Consider the following 24,828-nt stretch of genomic DNA (forward strand, 5'->3'; position numbering starts at 1 on the left):
AGGCAGCTGGACTAGCGCACCCTGGCAATAAGCGCTGCTATCAGGTATATCTTAGCGAAAAGCAAATAATTATGCAGGCTATCAAATGAGGTCCGATAATTATGCAGGCAATCGAATTGTATTAAATAAGTTCTGCAGGCTCAAGTAGTGCAGTGCGAGATCGCTACTGTACCAGGGCAGGTGAAGGTGTGGAGCAGCTTGTGGAGCGACCGCTTCTGCTGGGAGCAGGACGGTCACAGCGCAACTATGGCAGAGCGTGGTGATCAGTATCAGTGGGAGGGAGGGTCAGCTGGGAGGCGGGGAGCGGGGTGGAGATCAGGGCAGGGAGGCTCAGACAACAACAAACAAAATGGCTGCAAGCCAATAATAAAACCGGACTGGGGCACGATAGGCGAATGCACGAGGCTAATGGCAGTGGCGTCGGCACAATCAGGCAATTTAAAGCAGCAGGCAGCTGGACTAGCGCACCCTGGCAATAAGCGCTGCTATCAGGTATATCTTAGCGAAAAGCTAATAATTATGCAGGCTATCAAATGAGGTCCGATAATTATGCAGGCAATCGAGTTATATTAAATAAGTTCTGCAGGCTCAAGCAGTGCAGTGCGAGATCGCTACTGTACCAGGGCAGGTGAAGGAGTGGAGCAGCTTTTGGAGCGACCGCTTCTGCTGGGAGCAGGACGGTCACAGCGCAACTACGGCGGAGCATGGTGATCAGTATCAGTGGGAGGGAGGGTCAGCTGGGAGGCGGGGAGCGGGGTGGAGATCAGGGCAGGGAGGCTCAGACAACAACAAACAAAATGGCTGCAAGCCAATAATAAAACCGGACTGGGGCACGATAAGCGAATGCACGAGGCTAATGGCAGTGGCGTCGGCACAATCAGGCAATTTAAAGCAGCAGGCAGCTGGACTAGCGCACCCTGGCAATAAGCGCTGCTATCAGGTATATCTTAGCGAAAAGCTAATAATTATGCAGGCTATCAAATGAGGTCCGATAATTATGCAGGCAATCGAAATATATAAAATAAGTTCTGCAGGCTCAAGCAGTGCAGTGCGAGATCGCTACTGTACCAGGGCAGGTGAAGGCGTGGAGCAGCTTGTGGAGCGACCGCTTCTGCTGGGAGCAGGACGATCACAGCGCAACTACGGCGGAGCGTGGTGATCAGTATCAGTGGGAGGGAGGGTCAGCTGGGAGGCGGGGAGCTGGGTGGAGATCAGGGCAGGGAGGCTCAGACAACAACAAACAAAATGGCTGCAAGCCAGTAATAAAACCGGACTGGGGCACGATAGGCGAATGCACGAGGCTAATGGCAGTGGCGTCGGCACAATCAGGCAATTTAAAGCAGCAGGCAGCTGGACTAGCGCACCCTGGCAATAAGCGCTGCTATCAGGTATATCTTAGCGAAAAGCTAATAATTATGCAGGCTATCAAATGAGGTCCGATAATTATGCAGGCAATCGAATTATATTAAATAAGTTCTGCAGGCTCAAGCAGTGCAGTGCGAGATCGCTACTGTACCAGGGCAGGTGAAGGCGTGGAGCAGCTTGTGGAGCGACCGCTTCTGCTGGGAGCAGGACGGTCAGAGAAGACAGACTATACCAAGTTTAAACACTCTCCAAACCGGTTCCGGAGACTTTTTAGTGCCAATGTAATATGACTGCAACAGTGGTAGAACCTGTAACACAATTTATCATCCTAAAGACAGAATTTAAAGGCTGTTACGGAAAGCGATAGATTGCCTTCTCATCTGCTCTTGCCCAAAGCTTTTTAAATATATATTCCATTTTTGCCTTCAAATCTTTTGCTGAAGGACAAGATAAAGCAAAAACGATAGGTCGATTGCTTGAATTAATCTCTGCAACTTATAATTACTGTGTGCCATAATTCATGCCCACAGTGCTACCTCAGACTGAAATAAGACATTCCCAGACAGGGCCGGCTTTAGGGCAGTACGACTGGTGCAGCTGCACTGGGCGCTAACCTGTGGAGGGGGCGCTGACTTCAGGAGGTGTGCTGCTCTAGCAATAACTTATGACTGGAGAGATGAGGGGCACTTTTGCCTGGTCGTAATGCGAAAACCCGGGGAAGCAGTCATGGGGCACCAAAAAGAATTGTTGCACCAGGTGTCACCAGCACTTAAGCTGGCCCTGTTCCCAGACAGGAATCAACCATGTGAAAATAAGTCATGATGCATCACCAGTAGGAACAGTCCAGCCCAAACTGCCACGTTGAATCCTCACTGAAGGAACACAAGCAACCCCAGACATATTTTCGAGTATTTAGGTCTCATCAGTGGGGTGCAAATTGCGTCCTATGAATCTGTGAGCATGGGACCCATGTCTGGGCATACTAATCACACTTTAGGCATCTCACTGAGATAAAAAATGATGAGTGAATTGTTTGAATTAATCTCAGTCACTGGAAAATTGCTTCTGGCAGCAATCCATGCCATTGTTTATTTGCCCACAATACATCCCCAGACCGGAACCAGCCATACTCCATGCATTTCAACGGATTTGTTTTACAAGCAAATGTTATTAAATGTTGCTTACAAGAATCCTCTTCAAAAGCTCTCACATTGGGACTCAGATCCTGCACACTTTATCATTACTAATCAGCTGTAAAGTGCTTGTGTTCTCTCCCTTAAACATGGTGAAACTGGCTTACATCCAATGCATGTTTGATGTCTGAGAAAATATAAAGTCAGAATTTAAGGTACTATTTTGAAAATGCCACTTTTCCAAAGTTGATATTTTCCTGCCCTATTTCATGCCCGAAGTCTGTTCCTGGGTCACATGAGTCGGTGTAGTTAGCAGCTGGACTTTGTTTATTCATCCTAGACAGCTATACAGTTAAATAATTAGGTGTGCATGGATGGACCATCAACTGGTAAGGTGGGTGGCAGAGCAGGGCAGAGACCCACTTGCAAGTGAATAGGCTGTTCCGTGTGTTCACTTAAAGGACTTGTCACCACTTCATTGTTCATGCTGCCAGCTTGAAGCCAGGGCAGGGAGTCAGGAATTTCCAGACACCTCACAGTGTGCAACCACTAGAACCTTCTCCTACTTAAAGTGGATACCTGGTATAAATATAGAACCCTCATATCCAACTCTCCAGTACACCTCTTTGCCTGTGGAGGACTCAGAAGGAGTGCTGTGCTGCTCTGCCAGAAGGACTGCTACTCTGCCACTCTGCTGCCTGAGTGAAAAGCACAGGATCTGCATCTTGAAACCAGGATCACCAGAGTGACTCCAAGACCTGTTTGGCTGGCCTCCAGTTCAGAGCCTCAGGAACAGAAAAGGCTCCAACCACCTTGAACCCAGCACCTGGACTCTGTCTGCTGTGAGTCCTACCCCGCAAATGGTACCACCCCTTTTCAGGAACCTTGGAAGTAGGCCTGAAGGTGCTCTGCCAACCTAACTGTGGTCCTGTGTGCAGAACCAATGTAGCATGGTGCATCTCATTGAAACCCTCTCTGGAACTGCGAAACGCAACACATCCCTGTCACCGGACCATTCATCACAGCCACCTCGGAACCACCATTGCACAACACATCCTCGACACAGCCCTTCATATCGCAAGCCCCTTATCGATAGCATCCTTGATGACAATGCAGGACTCTGCATTGCAGCCCTACAGCTTCTCCGGAACCATTGGTGCATAATGCATATTCAACACAGAACTTCACATTGCAGGCCCCTCATGGTCATCATCCTCGACAACAAGGTAGGACTCAGCATCGCAGCCCATAGCTTACTCGAAATCGCCGCTGCAAGACTCATCCTCAACAGTGGGATCACACAAAGCTCTGCAAACCAGGATTTAAGGTACTTTGTTCAGTGATCCTAACTTGGTCCCTATATCCAGTCCTCATTCGATTGTGGTCGGCTTGAACGTGTGACTTTCGCCTGGTCCAGTGCAACCAGATATCCACAGTTGGCACTTTGTGCTTCTAGCACTATTTTCAATAAATCTTTAACATTGAATATCTTTGGTTCTACTGATTGGATTTTTGTAATTTTGATCTCAAGTAATTTATTAAACGTTACACTATTTTTAGGTCGAGCTAAGCAGCGCATGCGCTCTCTCATCGAGACCTGCTGTAATCAGTATGTGGACTTCAAGTCCATCTCCTTTCTTGCCAGTGCTTTTCATTTGTCTATGTCAGTGTCCTTTAAAAATACTTGCTTGCTAGTGGTCAGTCCTGCCTTTTTGTCCCTCTTTTCTCTCTTCTTTTCCTCCCAAAGAGAAGGGACTTAGTACTGTCTATTCTGCTATGTTTCTTTATCTGTCCTTTGGAGGACTATTTTTCTCTTGGTTTGCGGTTTGTGTGTGTTTAGCTTCAGCACCCTAGCTGCCTACATTTAAATATAGCAGTCTTCATCCCACCTCTTCTTAATGCCACAGTTATGTTACTGTTGCCTCCCCACTCCTGCTGTGCCTCCTGCTCGTTGCTTGGTTTTTTATAGGCTTTTTGCACTTTTCAATTTCCATCTTCAGTTGGGCTGTTTCTGGTAGGATATCCATTTGGTTTGGGCTTCTTTTTAAGGGGAATTGGGCTTGTTTTTTTATGTTTCTCCTGCAAGGGGTTTACATCCTGCCCCCTCTCCTGGCTTTTCATTGGTTCCTGAGTGGGCCACTTACCTTTCCTCCAGTTCTATTGGCTGTAGTATATTTTACTGCATTTACTAATGGTTGTTCTTGTCTTCTTTTCTTATCAGTTTCCTGAACTGTTAGCCTTCGCCGTGGGGAAACTTTTCTTTTTCATCTTGCAGCAGATTTATATAGCAACTTATCTTGAGAAATTAAGGGATTTGCGCAGAATCACAGGATGTTGCACTGCCAAGACTTGACCTGGGATCCCCAGTTCTTGAGTCAGGAGCTCTAGCCGCTGCGCCACATCCTCTCCACATCTGTGTACGTATTTCTTATGGTTAACGCTGCATGCATTTAGAGCATGTGTGCTCTACAAGCACATTTATTTTTACTATCTTCAACAAACGTTTACTGCTGTTTTCCTGGAGCCGGAGGTGAGTTGAGAAAGCACACGGTAGAAGTGTGAAACTGCTCCAGGGAAACATCTTTTGATCCTCAGGGGTTGTAACTTCATGAGTTAATTTAGCTGAGAGCTGCTTTACTCTATCTATGAAACAACACCACTTTCAGTATTTGTAGGCTTAGTAATATTAGGGTGGTCTACTACGTCTCAAATAAAATAATATTTAAGATAAGTGCACCAGGCCAGGTCATGTTTTGTTTTTGTTGTGACAGTGATTTCACATAAAAGCAATACATAATTTGCCCTTTCAAGATGTTGAGCCTTCCTCTTAGACATGAACCCGGTTCCCCAGCTTCAAATTCAGCCGCTCTAGCTGTCACACCATAGACACATCATGGCAACAGGACCCCCCACCCCACAACATAGCATGCATCCCGCAAATAACACACTAGACACCAGTGTTAGATTGGGAAGAAACTGCTGCAGGTTTATTACATACAACGTTATGTAATCATAGTGGGTTATCTTACGGACGATCATAGGGCAGGCCGCATTCTTCGCCACCTGCCCGCCTGATGAGCCAGGCAGCACCGTGGCGAACCACCTAGTGCTGCCCCTTATGGTAAACATTATACTCACGCCCCTTGCGGGGCATAGCTAGGCAAACCCCCGGTTGCACAGGCCCACAACCGCCCGAAGGACTACTGAGGCGCGGACACGTGTTCCCGGAACCTCCCATGAAGCCCCAGGTCTTAGGCTCTGGCACCCCTATGTGCCCGCAGAGGTACAGTGCTGCGCCTCTCTGCTTCCAGATCGCCCTGTAACTCCGCCTGCAACGAAAATTAAAACATTAAAACGTTCAAACTGTCCCCCTCAAGCTGACACACAGGGTGAGAGGTCGGGAGGGAAAATGTGTGTCCCCGCTACGGGGTTACCACGACGCGTTCGGTGCGGCAAAGAGGCAGAGAAGATGGTGAGGGGGGCTTAATACCCCTCGCCCTGCCTGCCGCACCGGACGTGACCACTCAGCTCCTCCTTGCTCCCCTCGGGGCACCTCCTGCCCGGGGGAGGGGAGGGTACTAGAGAGGGGCGGGGGGAAGCCCTCTGTGTCTAGGGGGCCGCCCTCCTGATGGCCCCTGCGTGGCCTCGGGCAGCCTCAGATATGTGTACCTTTGGCTCGCACTGTACTTTTTTTTCTAGAGCAAGAGGCAGTTTTCTTGTGCGTGTTCTTGACTTGTTTTCTATATTGTTTTACATGCAGCTGTCCCCCACACCGTCTGTGTTTATGTGTACCCATCCAGCTCACCCTCCCTTTTGCATCCGCCTTCACCCAACCCATGACATAAGTAACACAGAGACCGATGCAAGAGGGAGGGCCAGTGGGTGGGGGCCACAGCAGCACATGGGGAGGGGGCGACACAACACAGATGGCGTGTTTCACAGACCCCCGTTCAGGGACATCAGAGCTCTTTGTGCACAGCCCTAGCTCGGACTCCATGAAGCAGTGGGGTTATGCTTGTTATAATTTACTCCTGTTAGATGGCTCATTTTGTCAATCCTCCCACATACAGTATAACTGTGCCGCATACTTACAATATTAATCATCACCATCATCTCCCTGATCAGAACTATTTTGATTAAAACTGATTGGTGTTATTTCTTGACAGCACTACAACAATTTGCAATGTTACTGTAAATGAATTGTGCTGTACGAGCTGAGGTATTCTAGGAAAATGGCACCTATTGACTTTATGCCATTACAGACTGCTGAAAGGGAATTGCTTTGGGCTCTCATTAAAAAAAACATGCTACATTTGAACACTTTTATTTTTTCAGCCCGACCGTGAGGCGAATCCTGTATATTGTTTGAAAAATATGCAGGAAAACCATGACCACAAGCTTCTGGGCTAGGCCTTGCCATATTAGAAAAAGTAAAACAATCTAGCAAAAAAATTAAGTTGGCTTGCTGAAAATGTTGTTTTCTTGAAGTGTTAAGACACCTTGTGAATATGAACATGGATGCTGCTGTAGGTGTTATATACAAAGAGCAAGCAAGTTCTAGCAATTTCCATAACATATTTTTATCTAGACACAGTAGTTATAACTAATGTGCTCTTTAATACTGGAACAAATGTCATAAATTATACAAATGTGACAGTAATTGTCGTATTCCATTCTAGTTGTGACATCACATCCCCTGCATTATTAGAAAGGATGCAGCTACTCTACGGTAATACCTTATTACACTTAAGTTGAGATGTCATGATACCATCTGCAGGAGCCAGTAGATAATGTAAAAAGCACCACACAGAGCAAAATTCCAAGAGATATTTTTTTAACAATAAAAGGATGAATTGGCTTTTTTGCCCTTCTCGACTGCTTCCTTGAAATTAATATCCTTTAGTAAAAATAAGAAATGTATGACAGGTTTTGTTTGCACAGCCACTAATCAATATACAATTACACAGAAGCATGAACATCTCGGTACGTTCCTACACAGTCTGAAAACTACAGATGTTTTTAAAAGTGATTCATTAAAAAGTGTATATTACGGTTTTTGAAGAAATTACTAGCTGCGAAATGGGATGTTTAATCTTATTATACTCTGTCGAAATGTGATCTGTTTAACTGAAACCTTATTATATCTTTTATATAAAAAAGTAAGAAACCGAGGATTTAAGCTTTAGAGGGAAAGGGTACGTTTGTCACCATATATTATAAGGAATAGATTACCCTTCATTATATATTAAAGGAATATCGTCTCCCTGGAATTCCATGATGTATTAAAGAAAATCGGGGACATTAACCTCATTCCTTTATTAATGGTCAAGGAACTCCTTGGTGACTGGCAGTTTTTTTTGTAATGTAGGCTAGAAAATACTTTATTTTATATGTAATAGCAATATCTAGCAGCATCTGTATTGCAGTTACCTCGTTCTGTGTGAGATGAAAATTTGTGCACTCGATTCTGTAATTTCATCAATGGTTACAGGACTTGACATCCCACCATTTAAAAAGCCGTTTGACAATTTTAGTTTTGCTATTTCAATTAATGTGATATGTACGCAATGTAGAGTAGATATCTGAAATCAATGGAAAATGTATTTATGCAACAACATATCAAATTTGGCATATGCAGTACTAGTGTTATAATTTACAATTTTAGTTTAAACCGGTAATTTTTCTGATGCCTTGTTTACCAATAAGATATGTATTGCAATTTATCTAAATGAATGCCTGGCAGATATATTAACTGTGTCCCTAGCCTGTGATTCTTTCTTCAGATAACCCTTCGTAAACCAGCGTAGGCATGTGCACAATGGACTGTCTTTGTATGTTTTTGTTTGTTCACCAAAATACAAGATGTAGCGAGAGGGTCCTCACTTACCCTTTGACCACAATGATATCACAGGATTAACTCTTTGTCCCATCCCTCGCCCCTTGACTGCTCCTAAGTGTTGCTGAGGAGTTAAAGTATCAGCAATAACTAGAGACTACAGGATGTAAAAAAAGGGATTTATGAATTGTGTTTACTTTTGTATTCAACAACAAGTTTGTTGAACCCTGAAACTTAGCTTTGTAAGGGAAGTGCAAGGGGTACGAAACAAGGAGCACCCGCAAAGCCTCTTTACCAATATTTGGCATCCACATGTATTTGCAGAACATGAGACTGATAAATAGTTCAAACAAGAATTTACAATGCTGTAGGTCTTTCATTACGGAAAGTTTGAGCTATTGGGGTTGCATTAATATTTGCAACGCCAATTGCTCAAACTTAAAGTAATGCAACACCTATTGCATAGCAAATGCTAGTTCTAAATTGGTGTGGGATTTTGTTTGTGCTGTGTTTTGATTTCACTACTGTTTGAAGTGCTGCATAAATATTTTGCACCTTGCCTCTAAGTTAAGCCTGACTGCTTTGTGCCAAGCTACCAGGGGGTTATTTGGGGGTTGCTTCTGTTTCTCTCTGACATATATTGTGGTTGCTGCTTGAGTAGGGTTTTAGACCCCGCAACCAGTGACCCGGTTTCCGACACATGCTTTATAGTTAAATGCACTAAACCTTGTTTACCTTTAAAAAATGTGTTAGAAATGGGGTCTCTAGTTTGCAGTGGTTTGCACCCTGTCCAAGAAGGGACCCTCACTCTAGTCAGGCTAAGGGAGTCAAGCAGCAAAGTTAACCCCTGTTCACCCCTTTGGGAGCTTGGCACGAGCAGTCAGGCTTATCTCAGAGGCAATGTGTAAAGAATCTGTACACACACACACACACACACACACTTAGACACACACACAGACACAGTAAAAACACTATAAAAGGAGTCCTCACCAGTTTAAAAAATTGACAATATTTATCTGAATAATCGCAAAACCAAAACAACAAAAATCCAATATACAAAAGTCAAAGTATCTCTCTTGAAAGATGAAGCTAGTTTAGTCCATAGAAATCAATGTATGCATTTGTTTTAGCACAAAGCACCTTAGATGTGTCAACAAATCAAAGACAAGGCAAGATGGGAGATGAGGTTCCGGAAATGCAAAGCAATGCATCAGTTCCTTACTGGCAGGGGAGGTGATGCGTTGGTTCCTTTTTGTCAGGGAAGGTGATGTGTCGGTTTCCGGACACACTGCCTTGATTCCTTATGGTCGATTAAGAATCGCTGTCCAGGAACGATACATCGAAAATCCAGAAGTGCTGTGTCGATGTGACTGTGGTGATGCAGGCAGTCCCACAGCCGGGAAGCAGGTGCTGCGTCGAAGTCACAGCAGGTGTCACGAACGTCGATGACACAGTGCTCTAAACTCACAAAGCAGCAATTTTTCTGATGCGCTGCACTGGCAATCTGGGGCCTGCAGTGAAATCTGTGATCCATGCATCAAGCGGGAGCCACATTTCGGTGCAGGCAGTAGCAATGTGTCCCTCTTGTGTAGCGATACATTGATGAAACAGGTGCTGGGATTCAATGCATGGACTTTCTCCTTAAGATCACCAGGTTACACTTCCAAGGGTCCAGGAACTAGATTTGGCCCCACTTGGCAAGTCAGGACTCATAGATAAAAGAAGAGCCTAGACACTGGCAGGTGAAGTCTTTGACAGCCCTGAGACATCTTAACAGGAGGCAAGCTCAACTCAATCCTTGGGAGAACCTTGAAAGCATAATACAGAAAGCAAAGTTTCTTTTCACTGCCAGGAGAGAGCAGCAAGTAGCAGGCCAGCACAACCAAGCAACAGGCAGAGTTTCAGTCCATCCTACACCTTTTTGTTTTCATCTTTAGCCATGCTGCACAGCATCGCTAAATACCCAACACAAAAATAAATGTTTCCAAAGCAGAGACCTAAAGGCTTTCCCAACGCAGTTCACATTAGAATGTCAAGTCCCGCTTGAGTGTCAAATACTGCTTGAAAGGTCTGCTGGATTTACATATAACATTGTGGGTGCTCTTGAAAGGAAGGGAAACAGAATGCCAAAACAATTCTTGTGTGTACACTGTCTGGCTGCTGGAAAATCCTACCTTTGTTCTTCTGGACTTCTGTCTCTGGGTTTTACATATAACACTGGGAAGGGGGGTGGGGAGGGTAAACAGGATGTCTAAACAACTAGTGTGTATCTGCTGTCTGATTGCTGAAAAACATACTTTTGTTCTACCAGATTTGTGTCTCTGTGTTTATTGTGAGTAACTTGGCTGTCCTAAACTGGATTATTGTGTTAGATGAGGAAGGACACTAAAACTACCATAGTGCCCTCCCTGCCCACACACATACTATGATCCGTAGTCCACAGTGAACTATATATTATATCCATGTAGGTTGCTTCTGTACCTTGTCCTGGACTGAATCTTTATTGATGGGCATCAAGTGTTGCTGCTTCCTCGAAATAGTTCTGTAGATGCTTGTGAAAAACCTTTTCCCTGATCTTATTTAATACCCACATATTACAAAAAGACGTACAATTAAAAAAATGTGGAAGGGACATTCTTTTTTAAAGGAAGGATGTGGGTGCCATAATCCCCTGCTTCAGGTGAAGAGGGACCTTGTCTTCATAAAAATACTGATTCACAATGTTTCCAATCAGCAGTACTGCGAGAGCCATCATTTGTTTCAGACTTTTACCAGATAGGGATTTTAAAGGGAGGATGAGCATCCTTCCTCTTCTGTACAAGACTTCAGAGATGTCTTAGGGCCTGATTACGACTTTGGTGCAGCGATGACAGTGTAATAGTGCCTCCGCTGCCCCAAAGCCACGCAAGCACCTCCGACCATGTTACAAGTTGCAAATGTGCAACTCGTAATATGGTCAGCGGTTCTTTGCTATTCCCATGGCGGTGCCTGGAAAACAGGCACCGCAATGGGAATAGCAAAAAAGTTAAAGTGCGGCATGGACGTGGACGTCCATGCAGTGCTGGAACTTTGTGGGGGTACAGACAGGCACATGTTGTACCGCCCTTAATGTATCCCCTAGGTGGGGTGGCCAAAGGGGCCCTGCAGGGCCCCCTTTTTCCAGCAATGCCAGCCTTTTCATGGCAGGGCTCCGTCATGAAAAGGCTTGTGGTCCAGGAACTAATAATATTCTGAGCGGGAAAGTGACAGACCCCACTCAGCATTTTGCGTTGTGGCGCTCCTGTGCCACCGCCAGTGAACGACTGTTCCCAGGTGCAGCCGACAATTCACAGCTGCAATGACCTTAGAAGTCATAATACAGAGGACAGTGGACCCCCACTGCTGCACATCACGAGTCTGGCAGTCGGAAGACCCCCAGACTAGTAATCAAGCCCTTAGTTTTTGGTTGGACTATGGAGAATTAGCTGGATGTGGAGTCAGATAGCATGCATTGCTGAGTTTTTGACCTGTCGGCCTTCGGGTGATCTGCCCCCAAACTGTTTACCTAACCTCCTCCATTTTGCTGAATCTATTTTGTTGGCCTTAGGACTCTGCTAGTTGAACCACTGCTAACCAGTGCTAAAGTACATGTGCTCACTACCCTCAAACATGGTTACATTGGTTTATACCCAATTGGCATATTTAAATTGTACGTCCCTTGTAGACTGGTATACCATATAGCCAGGGCCTGTAAACAAAATGTTATCAGTGGGCCTGCAGCACTTATTGCTGTGTTTGTGGTGCTGAAATACCGTACACTTTGCCTCTAAGTTAAGACTGACTGATTTTTGTTCCAAGCTACCCAGGGTTAAGCAGAGGTTACTTTAGTGACTTTCTGTAGTTCTGGGACTGTGGCCGTTGCTAGACCAGGGCTCACACCGCTGTTAACCAACCACCCAATTTCTCACATTGGTGTTCAGCAGTGTGGTTCAGGACTTAAGTTTGTGCAGTACCATACAGCGATTTGAGTTACACAAAAATCCCAGGTAAGTAATTTGACATCAGAGTGGCCTCTTTTTAAATTCTTCCTTAGTTTTCCATTGGCTGTTTTCCCCAATTTCTAAACGTAAGTACTCCTAGCTTTCATTTTTCACAATGGAGATGGAGCTGTGCAACTTTGATGATCTCAGCAGGGCTGAGCTGCTAAAACTCTTCAAACAAGGGGGCTGAAAGCCGTCAGGAGGGGTAGCAAATTGTATCTCCAAGTAGCCCTCACAGCCTTTGAGGAGGTAGCAATACACCTCGAGACAGGGTGATGGTGAAGATACTTAGAATGACTTTTTTGCTTAAGTGAGAATGACAACCAGGACCAGAAGGGGGACCCTGGACTGCAGGGAAAGCCTAACTGTCCCTAAAACAATAAACAGGATACCCAAGATGGGGCTGGGAGTAGTGTATCCTCCAGGGGCCTGTCACAATTGGAGTTGGATGACAGGAGGGAGGAAAGGAAGCTCAGGATGAAGGTGGTCAGATTAAAACTGGATGCTCAGGAGAAGGCTGAGAGGGCCTTAGCTGAGAAAAGCTACTGTTGGAGCATAATAAGAGTATGAGAGAGGTGGAGCTAAAGCCAAGGCAAAATTCAGGACCCAACAGTTATGGTGGCAGCGTACAAACAGTGACTGCTGGAGATGTGAAAGTCTGCATACCTTAGGAGCTGGTGCCCAACTATGTGGTGGGAGATTATATAGACAAGTGGTTTGCTGCTTATAAAGTCCTACTCAGGCTACGCAAGGTCCCAGAGGAATATTAGGGGGCTAGCCCGTGGAAACACATTCCCATGGTGGGGCAGGTAGCGGCAGACTTCTCACACTAGAGACAGAGGATCAGACCAGGTATGCCCCCATGAAAGGAATGTGTGTTGTTAAGTTTGGGCTGAACCCTGAGAGATACTGTCAGAGGTTCAGGGACAGCCACAAGTTCCCAAACCAGTCCTAGGTGGATTTCCTAGATCATACCAGCAAGTTACTGACGGGCTGAATGAGGGGCAACATAGTGAATAATTTTACTAGGCTGTACAATCAAATCCTGAGTTATAGACATTCATATATTTTTCTGCATTTTCCTGATATTTTTGGTAAACATTTCCACTATTATTAAACTTTTGCTCTCTGGGCGGTCTCCTTAGCATTCCAGCAGTGTACTTGTGATAATTTTGTAAAGATCTTAAACATTTAAACAATCTCCATTGCCCTATCCTGGTCCTGACTGATCATGTTAGAAATGTAGTTTTTTTGCTTTTCTGATTTTTCTGCAACAGTTTCCGCATAAATTAACACATTTTAATCATGCAAATGTGCAATTTATTCATGTGGATTTTCTACTCCAAGAAATGTACACCTACTGTAAATTTCCAGTAGAACTCTTTGGAGGAATGCCATGATAGTTGGGCATCCTCTCCAAACTTTAGAGTGAGCCTAGGGAAGTGGGCATACGGCTTGGTAAAGGGTGGCTTTAAGAATTGAACCCCCTAAGTTCAAGTTATTAAATGGAAATGTGTACTGATTAAGAAACACTCTTTTATCTTACTGACTTCTGAAATTGGACGTCAATACTGGGCAAGGATTTTTCACATTGGGAGCAACATTTTTGGAGGGTGATTGTTACTTCAGGATCTCTTTATTATGCTTGAGTTTTGAATCAGCCCTTCCTGTAACATATGTATTCTTGCAGGTTTTTTTCCTGAGTTTTTTTTATAGCAAGAATTTGGCCCTAAAGTATCAGAGCGCTTTACATGAGCACCAGTTTCGTTACACAAGGACACATTCATTTTTGTTAGGCATAGGGAGATTAACAGCTAGATTAATCAAAGTCCTGATTTGCGAGTCCTTAACCGCTTCGCTGCTGATGACGAGCTCAGCTCGTCATCAGCCACGGTAGTCGTGTGCGGATGACGAGCTGAGCTCGTCATGTAACGTGGCTTTTCGCAAATTGCTGCACACAGCGGGAAACGCCGCCGCAGCGATGCGGTTAATAGCGATTATTAAGGAATCGCTATTAAGGACTTGCAAATCGGGATTCATGTAGAAATCGCAAAATAAATTGCGATTCATACAGCCTCCTTATTTGCGATTAGCAAATTGCTAATCGCAAATAAGGATGCGATTTCAAGGGTGCCAGGGGTGTCCAAAGGACACCCTGTAGCACCCCTGAAATCTGATTTTACACTGATGTTGTGCACACATGTCCAAAGGACATGTGTGTGTGTAACATGCAACTTATAAAAATGCATTTAAATGCATTTTTCTAAGTTTTCGCTATTTACCACGAGGTTTGACTTCGTGGTAAATAGCGCTCCTAAATTGCGAAATCGCAATTTTTAAATGTTTCATGAATAGCATTTAAGGAATCTCTAATACAGATTCCTTAAATGCTAAACCTCGCAAATTTGCGATTTCTTTATTAGCGATTTTTGCATTTGGGATGATGAATCCCAAATGCAAAAATTGCACTCGCAAAGGGCCAGATTCTCAGGATCTGCCCCTTTGCGAGCCCATTTTTCGTTGATGAATCTAGCTGTAAGTGATTTGCACAGAATCACAGAATGTTTAGCGTCAGTGCTGAGACTCGAACCCGGTTCCCTAGGTTTGAGATCGACAGCTGTAGCGATTAGGCCTCATCCTCTCCTTGGCAGTTGAGTAGCCAATAGTGTTTTTTGCTACTCAATGAAAAAACAATACCCGTTTGATTTGTGGGCATTCAAAGCAATAGGGTTCAATATTGAGGATATCCTGTATGAGTGTACTTGTTTTAAGATGTGTCGGCTCAGGCTGTTTTTGGAGTGCCGTTGACCTTCATCGACAGTGTGTTAAAGGCTGTTTATGTAAAGGGCTTGATTCTGGTGCTTTTCCTGATATTTCCTGTGTGGCCACTAGCTTTTGATGTCCTGCCAAGGCAGGTTCCTCTCTTTAAGGGACACTTTGATGTAGTGGGTGTTTTTTCAGTGACTGGCAGATGTCCTTGCAGCTGGCTTTCACAGTAGCTCTTAGATAAGCTCTTTTGGCTTGCCTGTCTGAATTTACTCTTGGGTCTTTTTGCTCTGTGTTTAACCCCTGCTGCCAGCTTAAGCTGCCTCTTTCTATTTCAATGGATTTGTCTCCTTTTCTTTTGTTCAAGCAAAGAACATTCGTTTCAAGCATTCTGTTTATACTTTTCGGTACAGGAAGTCAATTCTATTTTTTTTCATGCTCTCATTTGTAACGGTTTCTTTAACACTATTAAATCAAAACATCAAAAATCCTACCCGACGAGAAATCTAAGGTCTTCCTGTTCTTCACATTTTTGCCCATGGAATCCCAAACAAATAAAACATGGAGTTAGATCTCATGTTGTTTTAGGCCCCGCCTCTGTGATGGACTTGAGCCAAAGTTAAGAGGCTACTCGAACTGCAACCAATTTAGGAAAGTCCTTATAACCTTTCTGTTTCGAGGCGCCTTCAGCACACTGTTGCATTTGCGCGATCACGCCTCTCCTCAGTTCAGAGGGACAAGGCCTTTCCCTCATTTTGATCCTTTAAGTCAGATATGTCTAATATCTCCCAGGTAAATATAGGGGCCTCATTTATGAGGCCGGGGGCCGTGCGTCACTTTTACGCTGCCGGTGCGTCACTTTTTGTGACGCACCAGCAGCCTAAAAAATGTGCCTTGCTGCACCAAATTTACAAAGTGACGCATCTAGGTAGATGCGTCACTTTGTAAACCCCTGCGCTGCATTATACCTACGCCAGGTATAATGTATGCAGGAGGGGGCGTTCTGACGCAAGAAAGGGTCATAGAAGTGACGCAGTGAAATCTATAAGATTTCACTGCGCCACTTCTAGGGCAAAAATGCGTCAATTTCTTACGCCTGCCTCACAGCAGGCGTAAGACTGACGCAGGCCCTTTCACATGGGGCTTGCCCCATGTGAAAGGACACATTGCTGGAGTTGCGTCACTTTTGTGACACACTCCAGCAATGCGTCACTTTTGCGCCATACAGATAGGTCAGAAATACTGACATATCTGTAACTCCTTGCGCCATGATGCGTCATACTGTAAATATGACGCATCATTGGTGTCGCAAGGATGGTGCAGTGAAAAGTGACGCATTGCTGTTTTCACGCAGCGATGCGTCACTTTTCATAAATGAGGTACTGGATCCCTCCATTGAACATGCGCCAGACATCTGCTGTGACCTGAACCATTACGATCTATCTACGTAGAATCTGGCATTGTACCTAAATTCCCCCCCCCCACCTTGTTAGTACTGTATAAAACTCCATAGATAACTAAATGATGTTATTATTGTACAGGTTTCACTGTTAAGAATGAGCATGGCATTACCTCATATACACAGATGTTTGTTAGGTGAAAGGCTGGTCTTTTGGACGCCAGTGATCATTTGATTCCAGTGTTTTGATGAATGATAAGAATCCAAATGACTTCCTACTCCACCTGGAGCAGTGCTTAATTTGAGCCGGTGGTTTCCGGTGCATCGGCACCATCACTTAATTGGTTTCCGGTGCTTGGCAATGGCACTTAATTGTCAACAGGACACGTATGATAGTCTGCCACATGGTGGCGCTGCTCATCTCATTTAGAGAAGAGCCGAACAACGGTTGCATAAGAATACAATTTATGTTAAAAAAGACTAATGCCTGCCTCCCCAATCATTCCTTTAGTTATGGGGACCTCGAATATTCTGAACTGTCGCGCTGCTAGCAAGAGAGTTGTTTTAGTACCGCCATTGGCAGCGATGACACAGGCAATGCTGAGCATACTGTCTTGGTAATTATAGGTCCATGTCTTTGGGGGAATCCCCTGACGTTTTCACAGGTTGGGCAAGATGGCTACTTTGTTTGACTTTGTTCATGGTACAATGTTATGTCATGTGGTCTAGAAACGGATAAAATGAAAATAAATACATTCTTAAAAATACATATATATTACCTCAGGACACACACCTTGTCCTTCGTCTTTCAGAAAGCAGCTGTGCGGTTAATGACAGTTCCTAAGGTCCATTGGGTGGCTGCCTGTGGCAGCAGAGCCTTGTTAGTGCACTAACCTGGACTGAGGGGGTGGTGTCAGGTATGTGTTCACATCTAACATCAAGCTACCATTTTATGACTTACTGGGTAAAGGTTAGCATTGGTTGTCACCTCTGATGGGCATGGCTTAACCGCAGCCACAGGGGCAATGCGGAATTTGCTCTCGGCTATGGGAAAGGAGAAAAGAAAACAAAGCCTCCTAGAACTGTAGCATTCAGAGAGAGCTTTATATTTGTTTATGTTGACTTTCATACAGTGCAAACCACACCTGGGATCAGGGTATTGGGGCGTTTTACATACATTAGAGTGAGGTGTTTTTCAAGCATGTCTAACATGTGGATTTAGACAGGGTAAACAGACCTCCGCCTGGTTCTCACCGGATACAGGCAGCGCCCCAGTTTAGTTGCCCTCCCGTGTAAGGAATTCATGTCCAATGGTCTCCTTGAGAATATTGGCGCCAGGAGCCAACAAAGGCTTACTGCACACTCTGCATGGGGAAGGCCCTGTCCTATCAAGCATTTGCCAAGTCAATAGTCTCTCTTTTGGAACCTCTTGGCTTTGCCAATGGTTCTAGACATACTGCATTGTGTAGCTAATGCTGCACTGCATGGACTTTAAAAAAGAAAAAAAAATATGATGTAACTGGCCACATCATTTTGTAGGTGCATGCTTCAAATATGCGCGGGACTAAAACATTACAGAAGTGCTTTTTTATTTGTTTGCCGATCCAAGTTAGATCTGTAAATAAATATATATTTTAAAGAAGTGCAGGTGGGGAAGCAACACAGAGAGGAGTAGTTGGAATAACAGATGTGAGGAAGCAAATGAGTTTGTGGGTAAAGCAACGCAGGGGGCGCGGTAGGAAGAAGCAACAGAGAGGGTAATAGTGGAGGGAAGGGACGCGGAAGTCGCAGGTGAGTGGAAGGAACGCAGAGGGTGTGAGTTGGGGGAAAGGAACGCAGAGGGCTTGGGTGGGGTGAAGCAAACAGAGAGAGAGGAATAAAGGAGAGGAGCAAGCGAACGAGAGAGTGGATACATATGGGGCAAAGAAGCACCTGGGCGAAAAAGCAACAGAGGTAGATAAGCAGATGAGGGCATAACGGAGAAGGGCACGGAAGATGCAGCGAAAGAGAAACACGAGGAAGCACAGCAGAGGGGAAGAAGTACGCAAGGGAGACCACAGGAAAAAATATGCATTCTCGTAGACTGCTTAAGCAAAAGAAAAAATAGCACCTGCAGAGGAAACAGTGGAAGGACATGCTCCAGGGGAGGGACAAACGCAACAAGCAAAAGGAAAACCTACCGCTTTAATGAATAAGAAGCAAGCAAATTACAATGACCGTGAAACCAACCAATGGTAAGCAATGGGTCAGATTGGGATCAAAAATAAGTCCAGGCAGTACACAAATGGCGTGTCCCGCATTGCTGCTCACAACCTTTTCATGAAACATTGCTTGGTAGTATCAGGGGACATATTTGTCGTGAAATGTGCAGTTAAATATATCATTTTAAAAGCTGTAAGGCCAGCAATATTAGTCTAGATTAGAAGAACTTCAGCTCACAAAACAGAATACGTACTTGTTTTGTCAATGCCTTGCATAAGGTAGTGGGATACCTTCTCCCAACCAACTTTATCTTGCATTCTGATTATCACATAAATCAGAAATATAGTAGAAAGCCAGGGGGTGAAGGGGTTTGAATGTCATTTACCGGAAACCAACATTTAATGGCAAAATAAGTAGAGAGCGGGTCTGATATTCTTCCATGCCTGATGATTTATTTCACTAGGGTTTCACGGAATAGAACATACATAGCACAAAGACTCCCTTCTGTGTGGCCCAAATGATAAAAAAGACAAAAAACAATGAAAGGAATATACATTATCACATTTGAAATGCCACACCAACCCCCGTACAGAGAAAGGAGTCTTGGGTTGGCAAATTTAGCTTAGACATTGCAAAAGGACTTAATCGTCAATGTGAAACAAACATCTCTCTATTGAGAGAACGCATTATCACAAAGGCATAAACCAACAGCCTGAAATCAATGAACACTGTCGATGGGAATACATGTTTGCTACAACCTACGGGATATGATACATGGAAATTAATGCAGGGCAATTGGTACATTGGAAACACAAATGGTCAGGTGAATCACCCTGCCCATATCGAAAGGTAGATGCATACCTATCTTCAAAATGGTCGTGCTGCCCACATTTCTGTTCTTAATCGTAAGATTCCTATTGAACTGCCCAAGAGGTTATTCATTAAATTAAAAATGATATTGTCACAACTAATATGAGTGGACGAAAAGGCACAGGTTTGCTGGGAAACTCTTACCAGACCAAAGGAAGAGGGGGAAATTGTGGCTCCTGACCTACCCATATACTAATTAGGGGCCCAGGCACACTAGGTGCATTTTTTTGATAACACCCAACCTCACTGTAAACAAGTCCAGGCAGATAGATGTTTGCTGAAGATGGAGTGATGTACTAGACCTCAACAACCATGCAAACAGAGTCACATAGGGAGCACCATTCTACAACCATGGGCCAAATACCTTATATGTCCTGAACTTCACAAATATATTAACCCTGGGCGAAGCACTACGGTACGCTCGCGGAGTTTGCGAAGTTTGCGCAACTTCGCACTACGCGAGCTGCACGTAGCACAGTGCGAACACGCGTAGTGCAGCGTAGCGTAGTGCAGCGCTCATTTTTTGCTTGTTCGTTGTCCTGAACGTCATGTTCGCGACCGCGAGCAAGCAAAATGACATCCCGGCGAGATTCTCAATGCGAGGAGGTAAGGTTTCTCATTGTGAGTAGTTGCGCATGCTCGCGACCGCTCTCAATGAGAAACTACCAGTTCGCGTTGAGAAAGCTGCAGCTCGAGTAATAATCTACTCGAGCAGCAGAAAACTACAGCTCGCACTGTGCAATATGCCGTTTTCAATGATTGCACAGTGCTGGATGCTTGTCCGCACTGTGCAATCATTGAAAACACATCTTGCACAGTGCGAACATGCTACTACGCAGCTCGCATAGTGCTACGTGAAGTTTGCATAGTGCGAAGTGCACTTCGCGTAGCTTCGCGTAGCGCTTCTACGCGAACTACGCCCACCCTTAAAATATATGCACCATTAATCCTGGCACTGAACAACGCATGCCTTACACCCATACAAGAGGAGGCCCATGTGCAACATTGAAGAAGCTAGACCTCACTAAACTGAGGGGCAATTCTGAAGAATACATGTATTTCCCTGCAGACTGAGAAAGGGGATATCTCACCACTACAAATATGGATATACTATAGACTGAGCGTGGGCTGTTAAGAGAATAATGGACATGGTGTGATATTCGGTAGAAGGTAGAGTTGGCGGCTCCCTCCCGAGTCTCAATGAGGAGACCATGGGCTGTTACGAGAATAACGGACATGGTGTGATATTCGGTAGAAGGTAGAGTTGACACATACAAACTGCACTTAGAGCCTTCTGACCGATCATATGGAACAACACATGCGTGTGATGGTCAAGTAATAGAGGTCTAAGTATCACATATTTTTATACACTTGAAATAGGAGAGTGACCGTTGGTTGATCCTGATGAATGCCCTGAACATTATTGTCACCATGGCAGAAACATCTTGATCACTGGATAGGGTATATATCCATAACCCTAAACTCACTTGTATTTAATTACTACCACCTAGGCAGGAAGAAGAAAGTTGTTACCTCTAAGTAGGTAGTTTTTAACACACGCTTTTCACTTATTTTGTTTTGCACTCTGCCCCTCCTTACTATATCGAGTTGGTAGAACCAACACGTGCTTTGCACTCCTGCGCCATTCCCCGTGGGTCAAGTCGTAGCCCACACGGGGTACCTTGTGGTCCCCGTGTGTTGGGGAAACCCAATGATGAAGCATGTCACCCTCGGGTGAGTGAGGGTTTTCGTCCACAACAGGGTTGCGCCCTTTGTTGCTTCCAATCTTTGCCCTTTTCTAAAAATAGACAGCCCTTATAGTGCTACCCTATATTCTGTGTGAGAATACATGATAAGGATGTTATATAGGATAGAGTTTCTCTATTTTGTAGCATAGTTCTTCCTCTTTTGGCACTCTTGTGTTAGATACACTATACTATAGACTGAGTCATGCAACAAAATCATTGTGAAGCGAGTTCCCACAAGCTCCACAAGAAAAACAGGTATTTACTAATGTAATACAAAGAGATAACATGACATGGGGAGTAGCATTCATGTATGCAAAAATCAACAACACATGCCCTACTGAAATAGCTAAAGTAAAGGTACACTGGTTCAGCGACATTGTCCTGAGCTTAACTGTCATTACATGGGCATACTTTTGCAGGCAGGTCAGGTAATCGTATGCTGTTTAGCTACCAGCATAAGCTGATACACTTCAAACACCTACACAGAACAAATCACCCCAAAGCTGATGGTCTTAAATATAGGAGTGGGCAAAATGTTCTGTACCGCCCCGGAATTGGTGAAATTACGACCACTCCATGTTACTCTTTATTGCAAGGCCTCCAGCGAGGAACCAGACTATGCAAGCTGGTGAGCGTAAGTGAAAATGTGCAACCCCTAGTGTGATTTTCTAATGTGGACTGTGGCCGGCATTCATGAGGGGGCGCGGTCAAAAGACCGACATTTGAATACACTTGCCGCTGCTCAAGTAGATTTTTAATAGTGTTCATGCTACCAGTGCTAAATTATTGGTGCAATTCCGCTGAATCTTGCAGAGTTTTCATGTAGTTCCAGGAGTTCCACCCAACCTTACTTACATGACACCACCACAGACAGCAGCCATATACTCAATGCAAAGGGAACAGACTGAAGAGTAGTCTTGATTGAAGTGTGTCACCGCTCACCTTGTAATGTGAACTTTGTTTTCCTGATACCCTTCTCCAGTATGCCCCCAACTATTTTCGTGTGCAGTGAGGGTAAACATTGTTTACCATGAAACATTTTCCCCGCAGGAAACTACGCGGTCATTACAACTACTGCATTGTAACAACGCACACCATTACTCTGCAAGTCGGAACAACTACTTGCGGAGGGGTAAGAAGGTGTTGGATTTAAAACCCTACACCTTCCCTACTGTTGCACATACTGGAGTTGGAATAGTAAATTATACTATTCCAACATCCAGCAACCCCTCCCCCTAGATTAAGTCATTGTTACGACTTGCGGGGTAAAGGTTTGCATTGTTACAACACGTTCGTAGTAACAACTGTGTTGTAATTCCCTGCGGGGAAAAAACTTGCGTTGAAAGGAGGCATATTTGCGGTGAACAAATGCGCTCTGTGCTCTGCAGATGCGGAGAACAGAGCGCAATCGCTCGGCTACGCTTGAGTCTGGAGAAGGGGGAAATCACACACAGATTTTTTATGTCCATACTGGGACGGAATTACAACCGACTTTAAGATAGATACTCATTGTCAAGCGAACAGCCCTGAGGAAGTCGCAGGTGTAACCCTTTTATACAACTAAAAACCTGTTGGATTTGTGGCTAAGGAACAATGAACTGTGCTTTGTGGCTAAGGACTAAAGAACTGAACAAACAGATCGAAAGAATAAAGGAATCTGTGAAAATCTCAAACAACTACTAGTGAACTTATTGCATTTGGATAATAGTGTGTGCTGAAGGACAAGAATGCACTGTATTGGTAACTTGTTGGGTGACATGTTGGGGAGTGGGGTGTGTCTCCCCACCTCTTAAGTCCCGCACTGTACTAAAAGACAATGAATAAAGTGTAAAAGTCTTTAGAGTGCCAGTGCCCTTCTTTCAATCACCCTTTAAGTTGAAGGAACCAGGTTCCATGTTCTAGATTTTCTCTACAACCTCGCGTCAGTGGTACTTTTTCTCAGCATGAAAGGGAGGAAGGCAGGAATTGATGGCAGATCAATCATTTCAGTTCCAATTTACTATGACTCTTAAGGATCACAGACTACCAAATAGGATTAGTTAAATTATTACAAAGCCAAGAATAACTGGACGTACAGGAACCTCAAACGGAGGATGTAGAAATACATTGAAACTAATACAAAGCCAAATCTATGGATGAAGTTAAAGTTGTGCAACATGCCTTCAGCCTCCCCTTTAATGTTGATCAGAGCTTCCAAAATACGATGACAAACAGCATGGTCGCTTGTGTGTACCACGGAGGCTGATTACGCCAATCTCTGCGACCAAACGTCACTGAACGGACCGGTTCAACGTCACGCATATTAGGAGCTATAATTTATTTTTATCAACGAACATGCTATTGGTGTGTAGATCTACGTCAGTGTGGCCGCTATTAAGGAAATGGTAACCGCTTGACACACCTTCAATACTCTATGAATTGACGCTTTATAGATTTACATCGAAGAGGAGGCTGATTACGCTACTCTCTTGGATCGAATATTACGGAACTGACCGGCTCTACGTTACGCATATTAGGAGTTATATATATCTTCTTCTCTCTATCAGCGAACACACTATTGGTGTGCAGTTCCACTAAGGTGTGGTCGTTAGCAGGGCGTTGGTCACCACTTGACACGCTTTTGATATTCAAGGAATTGACGTTTTAAAGACCAGTGCTGTTCACCATCAGTTTGCGGATAAACGTGGGAGTAGAATTCTGCTTTAATCTTAACTTGAAGAATGGATTGACATCAGTGGAATTTCTGTCCGATCTACATATATATTTTTGGCTCAGATTCGGAATACAGATCGCATATAACCTTTGCTACGTAGATTTAAAGAAATCCCTCACATCTTCGATTAAGACATCGCAAAATCACTTTATGCCCTGATGAAGTTCCTGTGGCACTGGGGAACGAAACGCGTTGGCTGTGTGCCAGTTTTCTACTGAAAAGAAATTCAGTAAAAGAGGAATCTCCCAAAAATATTATTTTGTTTGGACTTTAATGTTGTGCACCTTCCTTTTGGGTTTTTCATCTACTAAATCTAATGCAATAGCTTCCAAGGAAAATGCATTTCAGTCTTACAATATTCGGCCGACAAAAGAAAATGGCACATGGGCGTTATAAAATTATATATAAAATGAACACTCTTTACTGAGCACTTCTAAATAAACACGTCACATAAGCAAATGTAATATGTGAATAGTTGTCAGCGTTATGCACAAAATCTACACATTAATGTTTTCAGCTAGCTACATCTAGTTTCAACATTGATTTTTTTTCACGCTACAAAATCTCACTACAGGTAAGCAGGCAGTTGTATACATATAACACATAGCTGCAGTTGCAGGGCGTGCTTCACAGAAAACGAATGTGCAGCAATTGTACAGCCTTCGGAAAGCGCAGTCAGTGAGACCCATTGCCTCACCCCTTTTTTCTTAAAAAAACAGACTACTTTTCGTTTTTCTCTTTCTCCCCCTATTCAGCATCTCTATCAGTCTCCACATC

This window comes from Lissotriton vulgaris, chromosome 9, assembly GCF_964263255.1.
Source record: "Lissotriton vulgaris chromosome 9, aLisVul1.2, whole genome shotgun sequence".
Lineage (NCBI taxonomy): Eukaryota > Metazoa > Chordata > Amphibia > Caudata > Salamandridae > Lissotriton > Lissotriton vulgaris.